The sequence below is a fragment of the Molothrus aeneus genome, unplaced genomic scaffold, assembly GCF_037042795.1.
Source record: "Molothrus aeneus isolate 106 unplaced genomic scaffold, BPBGC_Maene_1.0 scaffold_59, whole genome shotgun sequence".
Taxonomy (NCBI): domain Eukaryota; kingdom Metazoa; phylum Chordata; class Aves; order Passeriformes; family Icteridae; genus Molothrus; species Molothrus aeneus.
The window spans coordinates 338672-355860 of record NW_027099211.1 but is presented as its reverse complement, the minus strand read 5'-3'; positions in this window follow the sequence as shown (position 1 = coordinate 355860).

The window sequence follows — 17189 nt, the reverse complement described above, 5'->3', positions numbered from 1 at the left end:
GGCAAGACACGCAGAAGACGCAGATACGCAGCTCTCCGAAGCTAAGTGCCGGTCCACGGCTTCTTTCGGCACAAACCGCTCTCAGGAGCTCCCTGCGCTCGCCACAATGTTCTGTGTGCGAAGAAGCAGCTTCTTCGCCTCCGGGAGAATCGTCGAGCGGCAGCTTCCCAAAGGCGAAGATGCAAGCCGCACCACACAGGAACAGTGTGGGCAGCCTTCAGACATAGAGAAAACAGTACTTTACCACTCTCCTGCCTTTTCCATGGTTATTATATTGGAAAAGAACGAGTTTTGGACAACTACCTTTCATTCTTGCCAAAGTCTTTGCAGACCTCCGTGCAAGCTTTAGAACAAGATTTTGGATGTTTTCTTTCCTGGCAGAGTTTCTCTTTGCAAGATATGGTGGAAAAGCTTTTTGCTGAGTGTTGAGCGGCAAGACACGCAGAAGACGCAGATACGCAGCTCTCCGAAGCTAAGTGCCGGTCCACGGCTTCTTTCGGCACAAACCGCTCTCAGGAGCTCCCTGCGCTCGCCACAATGTTCTGTGTGCGAAGAAGCAGCTTCTTCGCCTCCGGGAGAATCGTCGAGCGGCAGCTTCCCAAAGGCGAAGATGCAAGCCGCACCACACAGGAACAGTGTGGGCAGCCTTCAGACATAGAGAAAACAGTACTTTACCACTCTCCTGCCTTTTCCATGGTTATTATATTGGAAAAGAACGAGTTTTGGACAACTACCTTTCATTCTTGCAAAAGTCTTTGCAGACCTGCGTGCAAGCTTTAGAACAAGATTTTGGATGTTTTCTTTCCTGGCAGAGTTTCTCTTTGCAAGATATGGTGGAAAAGCTTTTTGCTGAGTGTTGAGCGGCAAGACACGCAGAAGACGCAGATACGCAGCTCTCCGAAGCTAAGTGCCGGTCCACGGTTTCTTTCGGCAGAAGCCGCTCTTAGGTGCTCACCGCGACCGGCCCAATGCTCTGTGTGCGAAGAAGCCGCTTCTTCGCCTCCAGGAGAATCGGCGAGCGGCAGCTTCCCAAAGGCGAAGATGCAAGCTGCAGCACACAGGCACAGTGTGGGCAGCCTTCAGACTTAGAGAAAACAGTACTTTACCACTCTCCTGCCTTTTCCATGGTTATTATATTGGAAAAGAACGAGTTTTGGATAACTACCTTTCATTCTTGCCAAACTCTTTGCAGACCTCCGTGCAAGCTTTAGAACAAGATTTTGGATGTTTTCTTTCCTGGCAGAGTTTCTCTTTGCAAGATATGGTGGAAAAGCTTTTTGCTGAGTGTAGAGCGGCAAGACACACAGAAGACGCAGACACGCAGCTCTCCGAAGCTAAGTGCCGGTCCACGGCTTCTTTCGGCAGAAGCCGCTCTTAGGTGCTCACGGCGACCGGCCCAATGCTCTGTGTGCGAAGAAGCAGCTTCTTCGCCTCCGGGAGAATCGGTGAGCGGCAGCTTCCCAAAGGCGAAGATGCAAGCCGCCCCATGCAGGCACAGTGTGGGCAGCCTTCAGACTTAGAGAAAACAGTACTTTACCACTCTCCTGCCTTTTCCATGGTTATTCTATTGGAAAAGAACGAGTTTTGGACAACTACCTTTCATTCTTGCCAAACTCTTTGCAGACCTCCGTGCAAGCTTTAGAACAAGATTTTGGATGTTTTCTTTCCTGGCAGAGTTTCTCTTTGCAAGATATGGTGGAAAAGTTTTTTGCTGAGTGTAGAGCGGCAAGACACGCAGAAGACGCAGACACGCAGCTCTCCGAAGCTAAGTGCCGGTCCACGGCTTCTTTCGGCAGACGCCGCTCTTAGATTGTCACGGTGACCGGCCCAATGCTCTGTGTGCGAAGAAGCCGCTTCTTCGCCTCCGGGAGAATGGGCGAGCGGCAGCTTCCCAAAGGCGAAGATGCAAGCTGCACCACGCAGGCACAGTGTGGGCAGCCTTCAGACTTAGAGAAAACAGTACTTTACCTCTCTCCTGCCTTTTCCATGGTTATTATATTGGAAAAGAACGAGTTTTGGACAACAACCTTTCATTCTTGCAAAAGTCTTTGCAGACGTCCGTGCAAGCTTTAGAACAAGATTTTGGATGTTTTCTTTCCTGGCAGAGTTTCTCTTTGCAAGATATGGTGGAAAAGATTTTTGCTGAGTGTTGAGCGGCAAGACACGCAGAAGACGCAGATACGCAGCTCTCCGAAGCTAAGTGCCGGTCCCGAGCTTCTTTCGGCAAAAGCCGCTCTTAGATTGTCACCGCGACCGGCCCAATGCTCTGTGTGCGAAGAAGCCGCTTCTTCGCCTCCGGGAGAATCGTCGAGCGGCAGCTTCCCAAAGGCGAAGATGCAACCTGCAGCACACAGGCACAGTGTGGGCAGCATTCAGACTTAGAGAAAACAGTACTTTACCACTCTCCTGCCTTTTCCATGGTTATTATATTGGAAAAGAACGAGTTTTGGACAACTACCTTTCATTCTTGCCAAACTCTTTGCAGACCTCCGTGCAAGCTTTAGAACAAGATTTTGGATGTTTTCTTTCCTGGCAGAGTTTCTCTTTGCAAGATATGGTGGAAAAGCTTTTTGCTGAGTGTTGAGCGGCAAGACACACAGAAGACGCAGATACGCAGCTCTCCGAAGCTAAGTGCCGGTCCCGGGCTTCTTTGGGCACAAACCGCTCTCAGGAGCTCCCTGCGCTCGCCACAATGCTCTGTGTGCGAAGAAGCAGCTTCTTCGCCTCCGGGAGAATCGGTGAGCGGCAGCTTCCCAAAGGCGAAGATGCAAGCCGCACCATGCAGGCACAGTGTGGGCTGCATTCAGACTTAGAGAAAACAGTACTTTACCACTCTCCTGCCTTTTCCATGGTTATTATATTGGAAAAGAACGAGTTTTGGACAACAACTTTTCATTCTTACAAAAGTCTTTGCAGACATCTGTTGAAGCTTTAGAACAAGATTTTGGATGTTTTCTTTCCTGGCAGAGTTTCTCTTTGCAAGATATGGTGGAAAAGCTTTTTGCTGAGTGTTGAGCGGCAAGACACGCAGAAGACGCAGATACGCAGCTCTCCGAAGCTAAGTGCCGGTCCACGGCTTCTTTCGGCAGAAGCCGCTCTTAGGTGCTCACGGCGACCGGCCCAATGCTCTGTGTGCGAAGAAGACGCTTCTTCGCCTCCGGGAGAATCGGCGAGCGGCAGCTTCCCAAAGGCGAAGATGCAAGCCGCACCATGCAGGCACAGTGTGGGCTGCATTCAGACTTAGAGAAAACAGTACTTTACCTCTCTCCTGCCTTTTCCATGGTTATTATATTGGAAAAGAACGAGTTTTGGACAACTACCTTTCATTCTTGCCAAACTCTTTGCAGACCTCCGTGCAAGCTTTAGAACAAGATTTTGGATGTTTTCTTTCCTGGCAGAGTTTCTCTTTGCAAGATATGGTGGAAAAGCTTTTTGCTGAGTGTAGAGCGGCAAGACACGCAGAAGACGCAGATACGCAGCTCTCCGAAGCTAAGTGCCGGTCCACGGCTTCTTTCGGCAGAAGCCGCTCTTAGGTGCAAACCGCGACCGGCCCAATGCTCTGTGTGCGAAGAAGCAGCTTCTTCGCCTCCGGGAGAATCGGCGAGCGGCAGCTTCCCAAAGGCGAAGATGCAAGCCGCACCATGCAGGCACAGTGTGGGCTGCATTCAGACTTAGAGAAAACAGTACTTTACCACTCTCCAGCCTTTTCCATGGTTATTATATTGGAAAAGAACGAGTTTTGGACAACTACCTTTCATTCTTGCCAAACTCTTTGCAGACCTCCGTGCAAGCTTTAGAACAAGATTTTGGATGTTTTCTTTCCTGGCAGAGTTTCTCTTTGCAAGATATGGTGGAAAAGTTTTTTGCTGAGTGTTGAGCGGCAAGACACGCAGAAGACGCAGATACGCAGCTCTCCGAAGCTAAGTGCCGGTCCACGGCTTCTTTCAGCACAAACCGCTCTCAGGAGCTCCCTGCGCTCGCCACAATGTTCTGTGTGCGAAGAAGCAGCTTCTTCGCCTCCGGGAGAATCGTCGAGCGGCAGCTTCCCAAAGGCGAAGATGCAAGCCGCACCACACAGGAACAGTGTGGGCAGCCTTCAGACATAGAGAAAACAGTACTTTACCACTCTCCTGCCTTTTCCATGGTTATTATATTGGAAAAGAACGAGTTTTGGACAACTACCTTTCATTCTTGCCAAAGTCTTTGCAGACCTCCGTGCAAGCTTTAGAACAAGATTTTGGATGTTTTCTTTCCTGGCAGAGTTTCTCTTTGCAAGATATGGTGGAAAAGCTTTTTGCTGAGTGTTGAGCGGCAAGACACGCAGAAGACGCAGATACGCAGCTCTCCGAAGCTAAGTGCCGGTCCACGGCTTCTTTCGGCACAAACCGCTCTCAGGAGCTCCCTGCGCTCGCCACAATGTTCTGTGTGCGAAGAAGCAGCTTCTTCGCCTCCGGGAGAATCGTCGAGCGGCAGCTTCCCAAAGGCCAAGATGCAAGCCGCACCACACAGGAACAGTGTGGGCAGCCTTCAGACATAGAGAAAACAGTACTTTACCACTCTCCTGCCTTTTCCATGGTTATTATATTGGAAAAGAACGAGTTTTGGACAACTACCTTTCATTCTTGCAAAAGTCTTTGCAGACCTCCGTGCAAGCTTTAGAACAAGATTTTGGATGTTTTCTTTCCTGGCAGAGTTTCTCTTTGCAAGATATGGTGGAAAAGCTTTTTGCTGAGTGTTGAGCGGCAAGACACGCAGAAGACGCAGATACGCAGCTCTCCGAAGCTAAGTGCCGGTCCACGGTTTCTTTCGGCAGAAGCCGCTCTTAGGTGCTCACCGCGACCGGCCCAATGCTCTGTGTGCGAAGAAGCCGCTTCTTCGCCTCCAGGAGAATCGGCGAGCGGCAGCTTCCCAAAGGCGAAGATGCAAGCTGCAGCACACAGGCACAGTGTGGGCAGCCTTCAGACTTAGAGAAAACAGTACTTTACCACTCTCCTGCCTTTTCCATGGTTATTATATTGGAAAAGAACGAGTTTTGGATAACTACCTTTCATTCTTGCCAAACTCTTTGCAGACCTCCGTGCAAGCTTTAGAACAAGATTTTGGATGTTTTCTTTCCTGGCAGAGTTTCTCTTTGCAAGATATGGTGGAAAAGCTTTTTGCTGAGTGTTGAGCGGCAAGACACACAGAAGACGCAGACACGCAGCTCTCCGAAGCTAAGTGCCGGTCCACGGCTTCTTTCGGCAGAAGCCGCTCTTAGGTGCTCACGGCGACCGGCCCAATGCTCTGTGTGCGAAGAAGCAGCTTCTTCGCCTCCGGGAGAATCGGTGAGCGGCAGCTTCCCAAAGGCGAAGATGCAAGCCGCCCCATGCAGGCACAGTGTGGGCAGCCTTCAGACTTAGAGAAAACAGTACTTTACCACTCTCCTGCCTTTTCCATGGTTATTCTATTGGAAAAGAACGAGTTTTGGACAACTACCTTTCATTCTTGCCAAACTCTTTGCAGACCTCCGTGCAAGCTTTAGAACAAGATTTTGGATGTTTTCTTTCCTGGCAGAGTTTCTCTTTGCAAGATATGGTGGAAAAGTTTTTTGCTGAGTGTAGAGCGGCAAGACACGCAGAAGACGCAGATACGCAGCTCTCCGAAGCTAAGTGCCGGCCCACGGCTTCTTTCGGCAGAAGCCGCTCTTAGGTGCTCACCGCGACCGGCCCAATGCTCTGTGTGCGAAGAAGCCGCTTCTTCGCCTCCGGGAGAATCGGCGAGCGGCAGCTTCCCAAAGGTGAAGATGCAAGCTGCACCACACAGGCACAGTGTGGGCAGCATTCAGACTTAGAGAAAACAGTACTTTACCACTCTCCTGCCTTTTCCATGGTTATTATATTGGAAAAGAACGAGTTTTGGACAACTACCTTTCATTCTTGCCAAACTCTTTGCAGACCTCCGTGCAACCTTTAGAACAAGATTCTGGATGTTTTCTTTCCTGGCAGAGTTTCTCTTTGCAAGATATGGTGGAAAAGCTTTTTGCTGAGTGTTGAGCGGCAAGACACACAGAAGACGCAGATACGCAGCTCTCCGAAGCTAAGTGCCGGTCCCGGGCTTCTTTGGGCACAAACCGCTCTCAGGAGCTCCCTGCGCTCGCCACAATGCTCTGTGTGCGAAGAAGCCGCTTCTTCGCCTCCGGGAGAATCGGTGAGCGGCAGCTTCCCAAAGGCGAAGATGCAAGCCGCACCATGCAGGCACAGTGTGGGCTGCATTCAGACTTAGAGAAAACAGTACTTTACCACTCTCCTGCCTTTTCCATGGTTATTATATTGGAAAAGAACGAGTTTTGGACAACAACTTTTCATTCTTACAAAAGTCTTTGCAGACATCTGTTGAAGCTTTAGAACAAGATTTTGGATGTTTTCTTTCCTGGCAGAGTTTCTCTTTGCAAGATATGGTGGAAAAGCTTTTTGCTGAGTGTTGAGCGGCAAGACACGCAGAAGACGCAGATACGCAGCTCTCCGAAGCTAAGTGCCGGTCCACGGCTTCTTTCGGCAGAAGCCGCTCTTAGGTGCTCACGGCGACCGGCCCAATGCTCTGTGTGCGAAGAAGACGCTTCTTCGCCTGCGGGAGAATCGGCGAGCGGCAGCTTCCCAAAGGCGAAGATGCAAGCCGCACCATGCAGGCACAGTGTGGGCTGCATTCAGACTTAGAGAAAACAGTACTTTACCTCTCTCCTGCCTTTTCCATGGTTATTATATTGGAAAAGAACGAGTTTTGGACAACTACCTTTCATTCTTGCCAAACTCTTTGCAGACCTCCGTGCAAGCTTTAGAACAAGATTTTGGATGTTTTCTTTCCTGGCAGAGTTTCTCTTTGCAAGATATGGTGGAAAAGCTTTTTGCTGAGTGTAGAGCGGCAAGACACGCAGAAGACGCAGATACGCAGCTCTCCGAAGCTAAGTGCCGGTGCACGGCTTCTTTCGGCAAAAGCCGCTCTTAGATTGTCACCGCGACCGGCCCAATGCTCTGTGTGCGAAGAAGCCGCTTCTTCGCCTCCGGGAGAATCGGCGAGCGGCAGCTTCCCAAATGCGAAGATGCAAGCTGCACCACGCAGGCACAGTGTGGGCAGCATTCAGACTTAGAGAAAACAGTACTTTACCACTCTCCTGCCTTTTCCATGGTTATTATATTGGAAAAGAACGAGTTTTGGACAACTACCTTTCATTCTTGCCAAACTCTTTGCAGACCTCCGTGCAAGCTTTAGAACAAGATTCTGGATGTTTTCTTTCCTGGCAAAGTTTCTCTTTGCAAGATATGGTGGAAAAGCTTTTTGCTGAGTGTTGAGCGGCAAGACACACAGAAGACGCAGATACGCAGCTCTCCGAAGCTAAGTGCCGGTCCCGGGCTTCTTTGGGCACAAACCGCTCTCAGGAGCTCCCTGCGCTCGCCACAATGCTCTGTGTGCGAAGAAGCCGCTTCTTCGCCCCAGGGAGAATCGGTGAGCGGCAGCTTCCCAAAGGCGAAGATGCAAGCCGCACCATGCAGGCACAGTGTGGGCAGCCTTCAGACTTAGAGAAAACAGTACTTTACCACTCTCCTGCCTTTTCCATGGTTATTATATTGGAAAAGAACGAGTTTTGGATAACTACCTTTCATTCTTGCCAAACTCTTTGCAGACCTCCGTGCAAGCTTTAGAACAAGATTTTGGATGTTTTCTTTCCTGGCAAAGTTTCTCTTTGCAAGATATGGTGGAAAAGCTTTTTGCTGAGTGTTGAGCAGCAAGACACACAGAAGACTCAGATACGCAGCTCTCCGAAGCTAAGTGCCGGTCCCGGGCTTCTTTCGGCACAAACCGCTCTCAGGAGCTCCCTGCGCTCGCCACAACGCTCTGTGTGCGAAGAAGCCGCTTCTTCGCCTCCGGGAGTATCGGCGAGCGGCAGCTTCCCAAAGGCGAAGATGCAAGCCGCACCACGCAGGCACGGTGTGGGCAGCCTTCAGACTTAGAGAAAACAGTACTTTACCTCTCTCCTGCCTTTTCCATGGTTATTATATTGGAAAAGAACGAGTTTTGGACAACTACCTTTCATTCTTGCCAAACTCTTTGCAGACCTCCGTGCAAGCTTTAGAACAAGATTTTGGATGTTTTCTTTCCTGGCAGAGTTTCTCTTTGCAAGATATGGTGGAAAAGCTTTGTGCTGAGTGTTGAGCAGCAAGACACGCAGAAGACGCAGACACGCAGCTCTCCAAAGCTAAGTGCCGGTCCACGGCTTCTTTCGGCGGAAGCCGCTCTTAGGTTCTCACCGCGACCGGCCCAATGCTCTGTGTGTGAAGAAGCAGCTTCTTCGCCTCCGGGAGAATCGGTGAGCGGCAGCTTCCCAAAGGCGAAGATGCAAGCCGCGCCATGCAGGCACAGTGTGGGCAGCCTTCAGACTTAGAGAAAACAGTACTTTACCTCTCTCCGGCCTTTTCCATGGTTATTATATTGGAAAAGAACGAGTTTTGGACAACTACCTTTCATTCGTGCCAAACTCTTTGCAGACCTCCGTGCAAGCTTTAGAACAAGATTTTGGATGTTTTCTTTCCTGGCAGAGTTTCTCTTTGCAAGATATGGTGGAAAAGCTTTTTGCTGAGTGTTGAGCGGCAAGACACGCAGAAGACGCAGACACGCAGCTCTCCGAAGCTAAGTGCCGGTCCACGGCTTCTTTCGGCAGACGCCGCTCTTAGATTGTCACGGTGACCGGCCCAATGCTCTGTGTGCGAAGAAGCCGCTTCTTCGCCTCCGGGAGAATGGGCGAGCGGCAGCTTCCCAAAGGCGAAGATGCAAGCTGCACCACGCAGGCACAGTGTGGGCAGCCTTCAGACTTAGAGAAAACAGTACTTTACCTCTCTCCTGCCTTTTCCATGGTTATTATATTGGAAAAGAACGAGTTTTGGACAACAACCTTTCATTCTTGCAAAAGTCTTTGCAGACGTCCGTGCAAGCTTTAGAACAAGATTTTGGATGTTTTCTTTCCTGGCAGAGTTTCTCTTTGCAAGATATGGTGGAAAAGATTTTTGCTGAGTGTTGAGCGGCAAGACACGCAGAAGACGCAGATACGCAGCTCTCCGAAGCTAAGTGCCGGTCCCGGGCTTCTTTCGGCAAAAGCCGCTCTTAGATTGTCACTGCGACCGGCCCAATGCTCTGTGTGCGAAGAAGCCGCTTCTTCGCCTCCGGGAGAATCGGCGAGCGGCAGCTTCCCAAAGGCGAAGATGCAAGCTGCAGCACACAGGCACAGTGTGGGCAGCATTCAGACTTAGAGAAAACAGTACTTTACCACTCTCCTGCCTTTTCCATGGTTATTATATTGGAAAAGAACGAGTTTTGGACAACTACCTTTCATTCTTGCCAAACTCTTTGCAGACCTCCGTGCAAGCTTTAGAACAAGATTTTGGATGTTTTCTTTCCTGGCAGAGTTTCTCTTTGCAAGATATGGTGGAAAAGCTTTTTGCTGAGTGTTGAGCGGCAAGACACGCAGAAGACGCAGATACGCAGCTCTCCGAAGCTAAGTGCCGGTCCACGGCTTCTTTCGGCACAAACCGCTCTCAGGAGCTCCCTGCGCTCGCCACAATGTTCTGTGTGCGAAGAAGCAGCTTCTTCGCCTCCGGGAGAATCGTCGAGCGGCAGCTTCCCAAAGGCGAAGATGCAAGCCGCACCACACAGGAACAGTGTGGGCAGCCTTCAGACATAGAGAAAACAGTACTTTACCACTCTCCTGCCTTTTCCATGGTTATTATATTGGAAAAGAACGAGTTTTGGACAACTACCTTTCATTCTTGCAAAAGTCTTTGCAGACCTCCGTGCAAGCTTTAGAACAAGATTTTGGATGTTTTCTTTCCTGGCAGAGTTTCTCTTTGCAAGATATGGTGGAAAAGCTTTTTGCTGAGTGTAGAGCGGCAAGACACGCAGAAGACGCAGATACGCAGCTCTCCGAAGCTAAGTGCCGGTCCACGGTTTCTTTCGGCAGAAGCCGCTCTTAGGTGCTCACCGCGACCGGCCCAATGCTCTGTGTGCGAAGAAGCCGCTTCTTCGCCTCCAGGAGAATCGGCGAGCGGCAGCTTCCCAAAGGCGAAGATGCAAGCTGCAGCACACAGGCACAGTGTGGGCAGCCTTCAGACTTAGAGAAAACAGTACTTTACCACTCTCCTGCCTTTTCCATGGTTATTATATTGGAAAAGAACGAGTTTTGGATAACTACCTTTCATTCTTGCCAAACTCTTTGCAGACCTCCGTGCAAGCTTTAGAACAAGATTTTGGATGTTTTCTTTCCTGGCAGAGTTTCTCTTTGCAAGATATGGTGGAAAAGCTTTTTGCGGAGTGTTGAGCGGCAAGACACACAGAAGACGCAGACACGCAGCTCTCCGAAGCTAAGTGCCGGTCCACGGCTTCTTTCGGCAGAAGCCGCTCTTAGGTGCTCACGGCGACCGGCCCAATGCTCTGTGTGCGAAGAAGCAGCTTCTTCGCCTCCGGGAGAATCGGTGAGCGGCAGCTTCCCAAAGGCGAAGATGCAAGCCGCCCCATGCAGGCACAGTGTGGGCAGCCTTCAGACTTAGAGAAAACAGTACTTTACCACTCTCCTGCCTTTTCCATGGTTATTCTATTGGAAAAGAACGAGTTTTGGACAACTACCTTTCATTCTTGCCAAACTCTTTGCAGACCTCCGTGCAAGCTTTAGAACAAGATTTTGGATGTTTTCTTTCCTGGCAGAGTTTCTCTTTGCAAGATATGGTGGAAAAGTTTTTTGCTGAGTGTAGAGCGGCAAGACACGCAGAAGACGCAGATACGCAGCTCTCCGAAGCTAAGTGCCGGTCCACGGCTTCTTTCGGCAGAAGCCGCTCTTAGGTGCTCACCGCGACCGGCCCAATGCTCTGTGTGCGAAGAAGCCGCTTCTTCGCCTCCGGGAGAATCGGCGAGCGGCAGCTTCCCAAAGGTGAAGATGCAAGCTGCACCACACAGGCACAGTGTGGGCAGCATTCAGACTTAGAGAAAACAGTACTTTACCACTCTCCTGCCTTTTCCATGGTTATTATATTGGAAAAGAACGAGTTTTGGACAACTACCTTTCATTCTTGCCAAACTCTTTGCAGACCTCCGTGCAACCTTTAGAACAAGATTCTGGATGTTTTCTTTCCTGGCAGAGTTTCTCTTTGCAAGATATGGTGGAAAAGCTTTTTGCTGAGTGTTGAGCGGCAAGACACACAGAAGACGCAGATACGCAGCTCTCCGAAGCTAAGTGCCGGTCCCGGGCTTCTTTGGGCACAAACCGCTCTCAGGAGCTCCCTGCGCTCGCCACAATGCTCTGTGTGCGAAGAAGCCGCTTCTTCGCCTCCGGGAGAATCGGTGAGCGGCAGCTTCCCAAAGGCGAAGATGCAAGCCGCACCATGCAGGCACAGTGTGGGCTGCATTCAGACTTAGAGAAAACAGTACTTTACCACTCTCCTGCCTTTTCCATGGTTATTATATTGGAAAAGAACGAGTTTTGGACAACAACTTTTCATTCTTACAAAAGTCTTTGCAGACATCTGTTGAAGCTTTAGAACAAGATTTTGGATGTTTTCTTTCCTGGCAGAGTTTCTCTTTGCAAGATATGGTGGAAAAGCTTTTTGCTGAGTGTTGAGCGGCAAGACACGCAGAAGACGCAGATACGCAGCTCTCCGAAGCTAAGTGCCGGTCCACGGCTTCTTTCGGCAGAAGCCGCTCTTAGGTGCTCACGGCGACCGGCCCAATGCTCTGTGTGCGAAGAAGACGCTTCTTCGCCTGCGGGAGAATCGGCGAGCGGCAGCTTCCCAAAGGCGAAGATGCAAGCCGCACCATGCAGGCACAGTGTGGGCTGCATTCAGACTTAGAGAAAACAGTACTTTACCACTCTCCTGCCTTTTCCATGGTTATTATATTGGAAAAGAACGAGTTTTGGACAACTACCTTTCATTCTTGCCAAACTCTTTGCAGACCTCCGTGCAAGCTTTAGAACAAGATTCTGGATGTTTTCTTTCCTGGCAAAGTTTCTCTTTGCAAGATATGGTGGAAAAGCTTTTTGCTGAGTGTTGAGCGGCAAGACACACAGAAGACGCAGATACGCAGCTCTCCGAAGCTAAGTGCCGGTCCCGGGCTTCTTTGGGCACAAACCGCTCTCAGGAGCTCCCTGCGCTCGCCACAATGCTCTGTGTGCGAAGAAGCCGCTTCTTCGCCCCAGGGAGAATCGGTGAGCGGCAGCTTCCCAAAGGCGAAGATGCAAGCCGCACCATGCAGGCACAGTGTGGGCAGCCTTCAGACTTAGAGAAAACAGTACTTTACCACTCTCCTGCCTTTTCCATGGTTATTCTATTGGAAAAGAACGAGTTTTGGATAACTACCTTTCATTCTTGCCAAACTCTTTGCAGACCTCCGTGCAAGCTTTAGAACAAGATTTTGGATGTTTTCTTTCCTGGCAGAGTTTCTCTTTGCAAGATATGGTGGAAAAGCTTTTTGCTGAGTGTTGAGCGGCAAGACACACAGAAGACTCAGATACGCAGCTCTCCGAAGCTAAGTGCCGGTCCCGGGCTTCTTTCGGCACAAACCGCTCTCAGGAGCTCCCTGCGCTCGCCACAACGCTCTGTGTGCGAAGAAGCCGCTTCTTCGCCTCCGGGAGTATCGGCGAGCGGCAGCTTCCCAAAGGCGAAGATGCAAGCCGCACCACGCAGGCACGGTGTGGGCAGCCTTCAGACTTAGAGAAAACAGTACTTTACCTCTCTCCTGCCTTTTCCATGGTTATTATATTGGAAAAGAACGAGTTTTGGACAACTACCTTTCATTCTTGCCAAACTCTTTGCAGACCTCCGTGCAAGCTTTAGAACAAGATTTTGGATGTTTTCTTTCCTGGCAGAGTTTCTCTTTGCAAGATATGGTGGAAAAGCTTTGTGCTGAGTGTTGAGCAGCAAGACACGCAGAAGACGCAGACACGCAGCTCTCCAAAGCTAAGTGCCGGTCCACGGCTTCTTTCGGCGGAAGCCGCTCTTAGGTTCTCACCGCGACCGGCCCAATGCTCTGTGTGCGAAGAAGCAGCTTCTTCGCCTCCGGGAGAATCGGTGAGCGGCAGCTTCCCAAAGGCGAAGATGCAAGCCGCGCCATGCAGGCACAGTGTGGGCAGCCTTCAGACTTAGAGAAAACAGTACTTTACCTCTCTCCGGCCTTTTCCATGGTTATTATATTGGAAAAGAACGAGTTTTGGACAACTACCTTTCATTCGTGCCAAACTCTTTGCAGACCTCCGTGCAAGCTTTAGAACAAGATTTTGGATGTTTTCTTTCCTGGCAGAGTTTCTCTTTGCAAGATATGGTGGAAAAGCTTTTTGCTGAGTGTTGAGCGGCAAGACACGCAGAAGACGCAGACACGCAGCTCTCCGAAGCTAAGTGCCGGTCCACGGCTTCTTTCGGCAGACGCCGCTCTTAGATTGTCACGGTGACCGGCCCAATGCTCTGTGTGCGAAGAAGCCGCTTCTTCGCCTCCGGGAGAATGGGCGAGCGGCAGCTTCCCAAAGGCGAAGATGCAAGCTGCACCACGTAGGCACAGTGTGGGCAGCCTTCAGACTTAGAGAAAACAGTACTTTACCTCTCTCCTGCCTTTTCCATGGTTATTATATTGGAAAAGAACGAGTTTTGGACAACAACCTTTCATTCTTGCAAAAGTCTTTGCAGACGTCCGTGCAAGCTTTAGAACAAGATTTTGGATGTTTTCTTTCCTGGCAGAGTTTCTCTTTGCAAGATATGGTGGAAAAGATTTTTGCTGAGTGTTGAGCGGCAAGACACGCAGAAGACGCAGATACGCAGCTCTCCGAAGCTAAGTGCCGGTCCCGGGCTTCTTTCGGCAAAAGCCGCTCTTAGATTGTCACCGCGACCGGCCCAATGCTCTGTGTGCGAAGAAGCCGCTTCTTCGCCTCCGGGAGAATCGGCGAGCGGCAGCTTCCCAAAGGCGAAGATGCAAGCTGCAGCACACAGGCACAGTGTGGGCAGCATTCAGACTTAGAGAAAACAGTACTTTACCACTCTCCTGCCTTTTCCATGGTTATTATATTGGAAAAGAACGAGTTTTGGACAACTACCTTTCATTCTTGCCAAACTCTTTGCAGACCTCCGTGCAAGCTTTAGAACAAGATTTTGGATGTTTTCTTTCCTGGCAGAGTTTCTCTTTGCAAGATATGGTGGAAAAGCTTTTTGCTGAGTGTTGAGCGGCAAGACACACAGAAGACGCAGATACGCAGCTCTCCGAAGCTAAGTGCCGGTCCCGGGCCTCTTTGGGCACAAACCGCTCTCAGGAGCTCCCTGCGCTCGCCACAATGCTCTGTGTGCGAAGAAGCAGCTTCTTCGCCTCCGGGAGAATCGGTGAGCGGCAGCTTCCCAAAGGCGAAGATGCAAGCCGCACCATGCAGGCACAGTGTGGGCTGCATTCAGACTTAGAGAAAACAGTACTTTACCACTCTCCTGCCTTTTCCATGGTTATTATATTGGAAAAGAACGAGTTTTGGACAACAACTTTTCATTCTTACAAAAGTCTTTGCAGACATCTGTTGAAGCTTTAGAACAAGATTTTGGATGTTTTCTTTCCTGGCAGAGTTTCTCTTTGCAAGATATGGTGGAAAAGCTTTTTGCTGAGTGTTGAGCGGCAAGACACGCAGAAGACGCAGATACGCAGCTCTCCGAAGCTAAGTGCCGGTCCACGGCTTCTTTCGGCAGAAGCCGCTCTTAGGTGCTCACGGCGACCGGCCCAATGCTCTGTGTGCGAAGAAGACGCTTCTTCGCCTCCGGGAGAATCGGCGAGCGGCAGCTTCCCAAAGGCGAAGATGCAAGCCGCACCATGCAGGCACAGTGTGGGCTGCATTCAGACTTAGAGAAAACAGTACTTTACCTCTCTCCTGCCTTTTCCATGGTTATTATATTGGAAAAGAACGAGTTTTGGACAACTACCTTTCATTCTTGCCAAACTCTTTGCAGACCTCCGTGCAAGCTTTAGAACAAGATTTTGGATGTTTTCTTTCCTGGCAGAGTTTCTCTTTGCAAGATATGGTGGAAAAGTTTTTTGCTGAGTGTAGAGCGGCAAAGACACGCAGAAGACGCAGATACGCAGCTCTCCGGAAGCTAAGTGCCGGTCCACGGCTTCTTTCGGCAAAAGCCGCTCTTAGATTGTCACCGCGACCGGCCCAATGCTCTGTGTGCGAAGAAGCCGCTTCTTCGCCTCCGGGAGAATCGGCGAGCGGCAGCTTCCCAAATGCGAAGATGCAAGCTGCACCACGCAGGCACAGTGTGGGCAGCATTCAGACTTAGAGAAAACAGTACTTTACCACTCTCCTGCCTTTTCCATGGTTATTATATTGGAAAAGAACGAGTTTTGGACAACTACCTTTCATTCTTGCCAAACTCTTTGCAGACCTCCGTGCAAGCTTTAGAACAAGATTCTGGATGTTTTCTTTCCTGGCAAAGTTTCTCTTTGCAAGATATGGTGGAAAAGCTTTTTGCTGAGTGTTGAGCGGCAAGACACACAGAAGACGCAGATACGCAGCTCTCCGAAGCTAAGTGCCGGTCCCGGGCTTCTTTGGGCACAAACCGCTCTCAGGAGCTCCCTGCGCTCGCCACAATGCTCTGTGTGCGAAGAAGCCGCTTCTTCGCCTCCGGGAGAATCGGTGAGCGGCAGCTTCCCAAAGGCGAAGATGCAAGCCGAACCATGCAGGCACAGTGTGGGCAGCCTTCAGACTTAGAGAAAACAGTACTTTACCACTCTCCTGCCTTTTCCATGGTTATTATATTGGAAAAGAACGAGTTTTGGATAACTACCTTTCATTCTTGCCAAACTCTTTGCAGACCTCCGTGCAAGCTTTAGAACAAGATTTTGGATGTTTTCTTTCCTGGCAGAGTTTCTCTTTGCAAGATATGGTGGAAAAGCTTTTTGCTGAGTGTTGAGCGGCAAGACACACAGAAGACTCAGATACGCAGCTCTCCGAAGCTAAGTGCCGGTCCCGGGCTTCTTTCGGCACAAACCGCTCTCAGGAGCTCCCTGCGCTCGCCACAACGCTCTGTGTGCGAAGAAGCCGCTTCTTCGCCTCCGGGAGTATCGGCGAGCGGCAGCTTCCCAAAGGCGAAGATGCAAGCCGCACCACGCAGGCACAGTGTGGGCAGCCTTCAGACTTAGAGAAAACAGTACTTTACCTCTCTCCTGCCTTTTCCATGGTTATTTTATTGGAAAAGAACGAGTTTTGGACAACTACCTTTCATTCTTGCCAAACTCTTTGCAGACCTCCGTGCAAGCTTTAGAACAAGATTTTGGATGTTTTCTTTCCTGGCAGAGTTTCTCTTTGCAAGATATGGTGGAAAAGCTTTGTGCTGAGTGTTGAGCAGCAAGACACGCAGAAGACGCAGACACGCAGCTCTCCAAAGCTAAGTGCCGGTCCACGGCTTCTTTCGGCGGAAGCCGCTCTTAGGTTCTCACCGCGACCGGCCCAATGCTCTGTGTGCGAAGAAGCAGCTTCTTCGCCTCCGGGAGAATCGGTGAGCGGCAGCTTCCCAAAGGCGAAGATGCAAGCCGCGCCATGCAGGCACAGTGTGGGCAGCCTTCAGACTTAGAGAAAACAGTACTTTACCTCTCTCCGGCCTTTTCCATGGTTATTATATTGGAAAAGAACGAGTTTTGGACAACTACCTTTCATTCGTGCCAAACTCTTTGCAGACCTCCGTGCAAGCTTTAGAACAAGATTTTGGATGTTTTCTTTCCTGGCAGAGTTTCTCTTTGCAAGATATGGTGGAAAAGCTTTTTGCTGAGTGTTGAGCGGCAAGACACGCAGAAGACGCAGACACGCAGCTCTCCGAAGCTAAGTGCCGGTCCACGGCTTCTTTCGGCAGACGCCGCTCTTAGATTGTCACGGTGACCGGCCCAATGCTCTGTGTGTGAAGAAGCCGCTTCTTCGCCTCCGGGAGAATGGGCGAGCGGCAGCTTCCCAAAGGCGAGATGCAAGCTGCACCACGCAGGCACAGTGTGGGCAGCCTTCAGACTTAGAGAAAACAGTACTTTACCTCTCTCCTGCCTTTTCCATGGTTATTATATTGGAAAAGAACGAGTTTTGGACAACAACCTTTCATTCTTGCAAAAGTCTTTGCAGACGTCCGTGCAAGCTTTAGAACAAGATTTTGGATGTTTTCTTTCCTGGC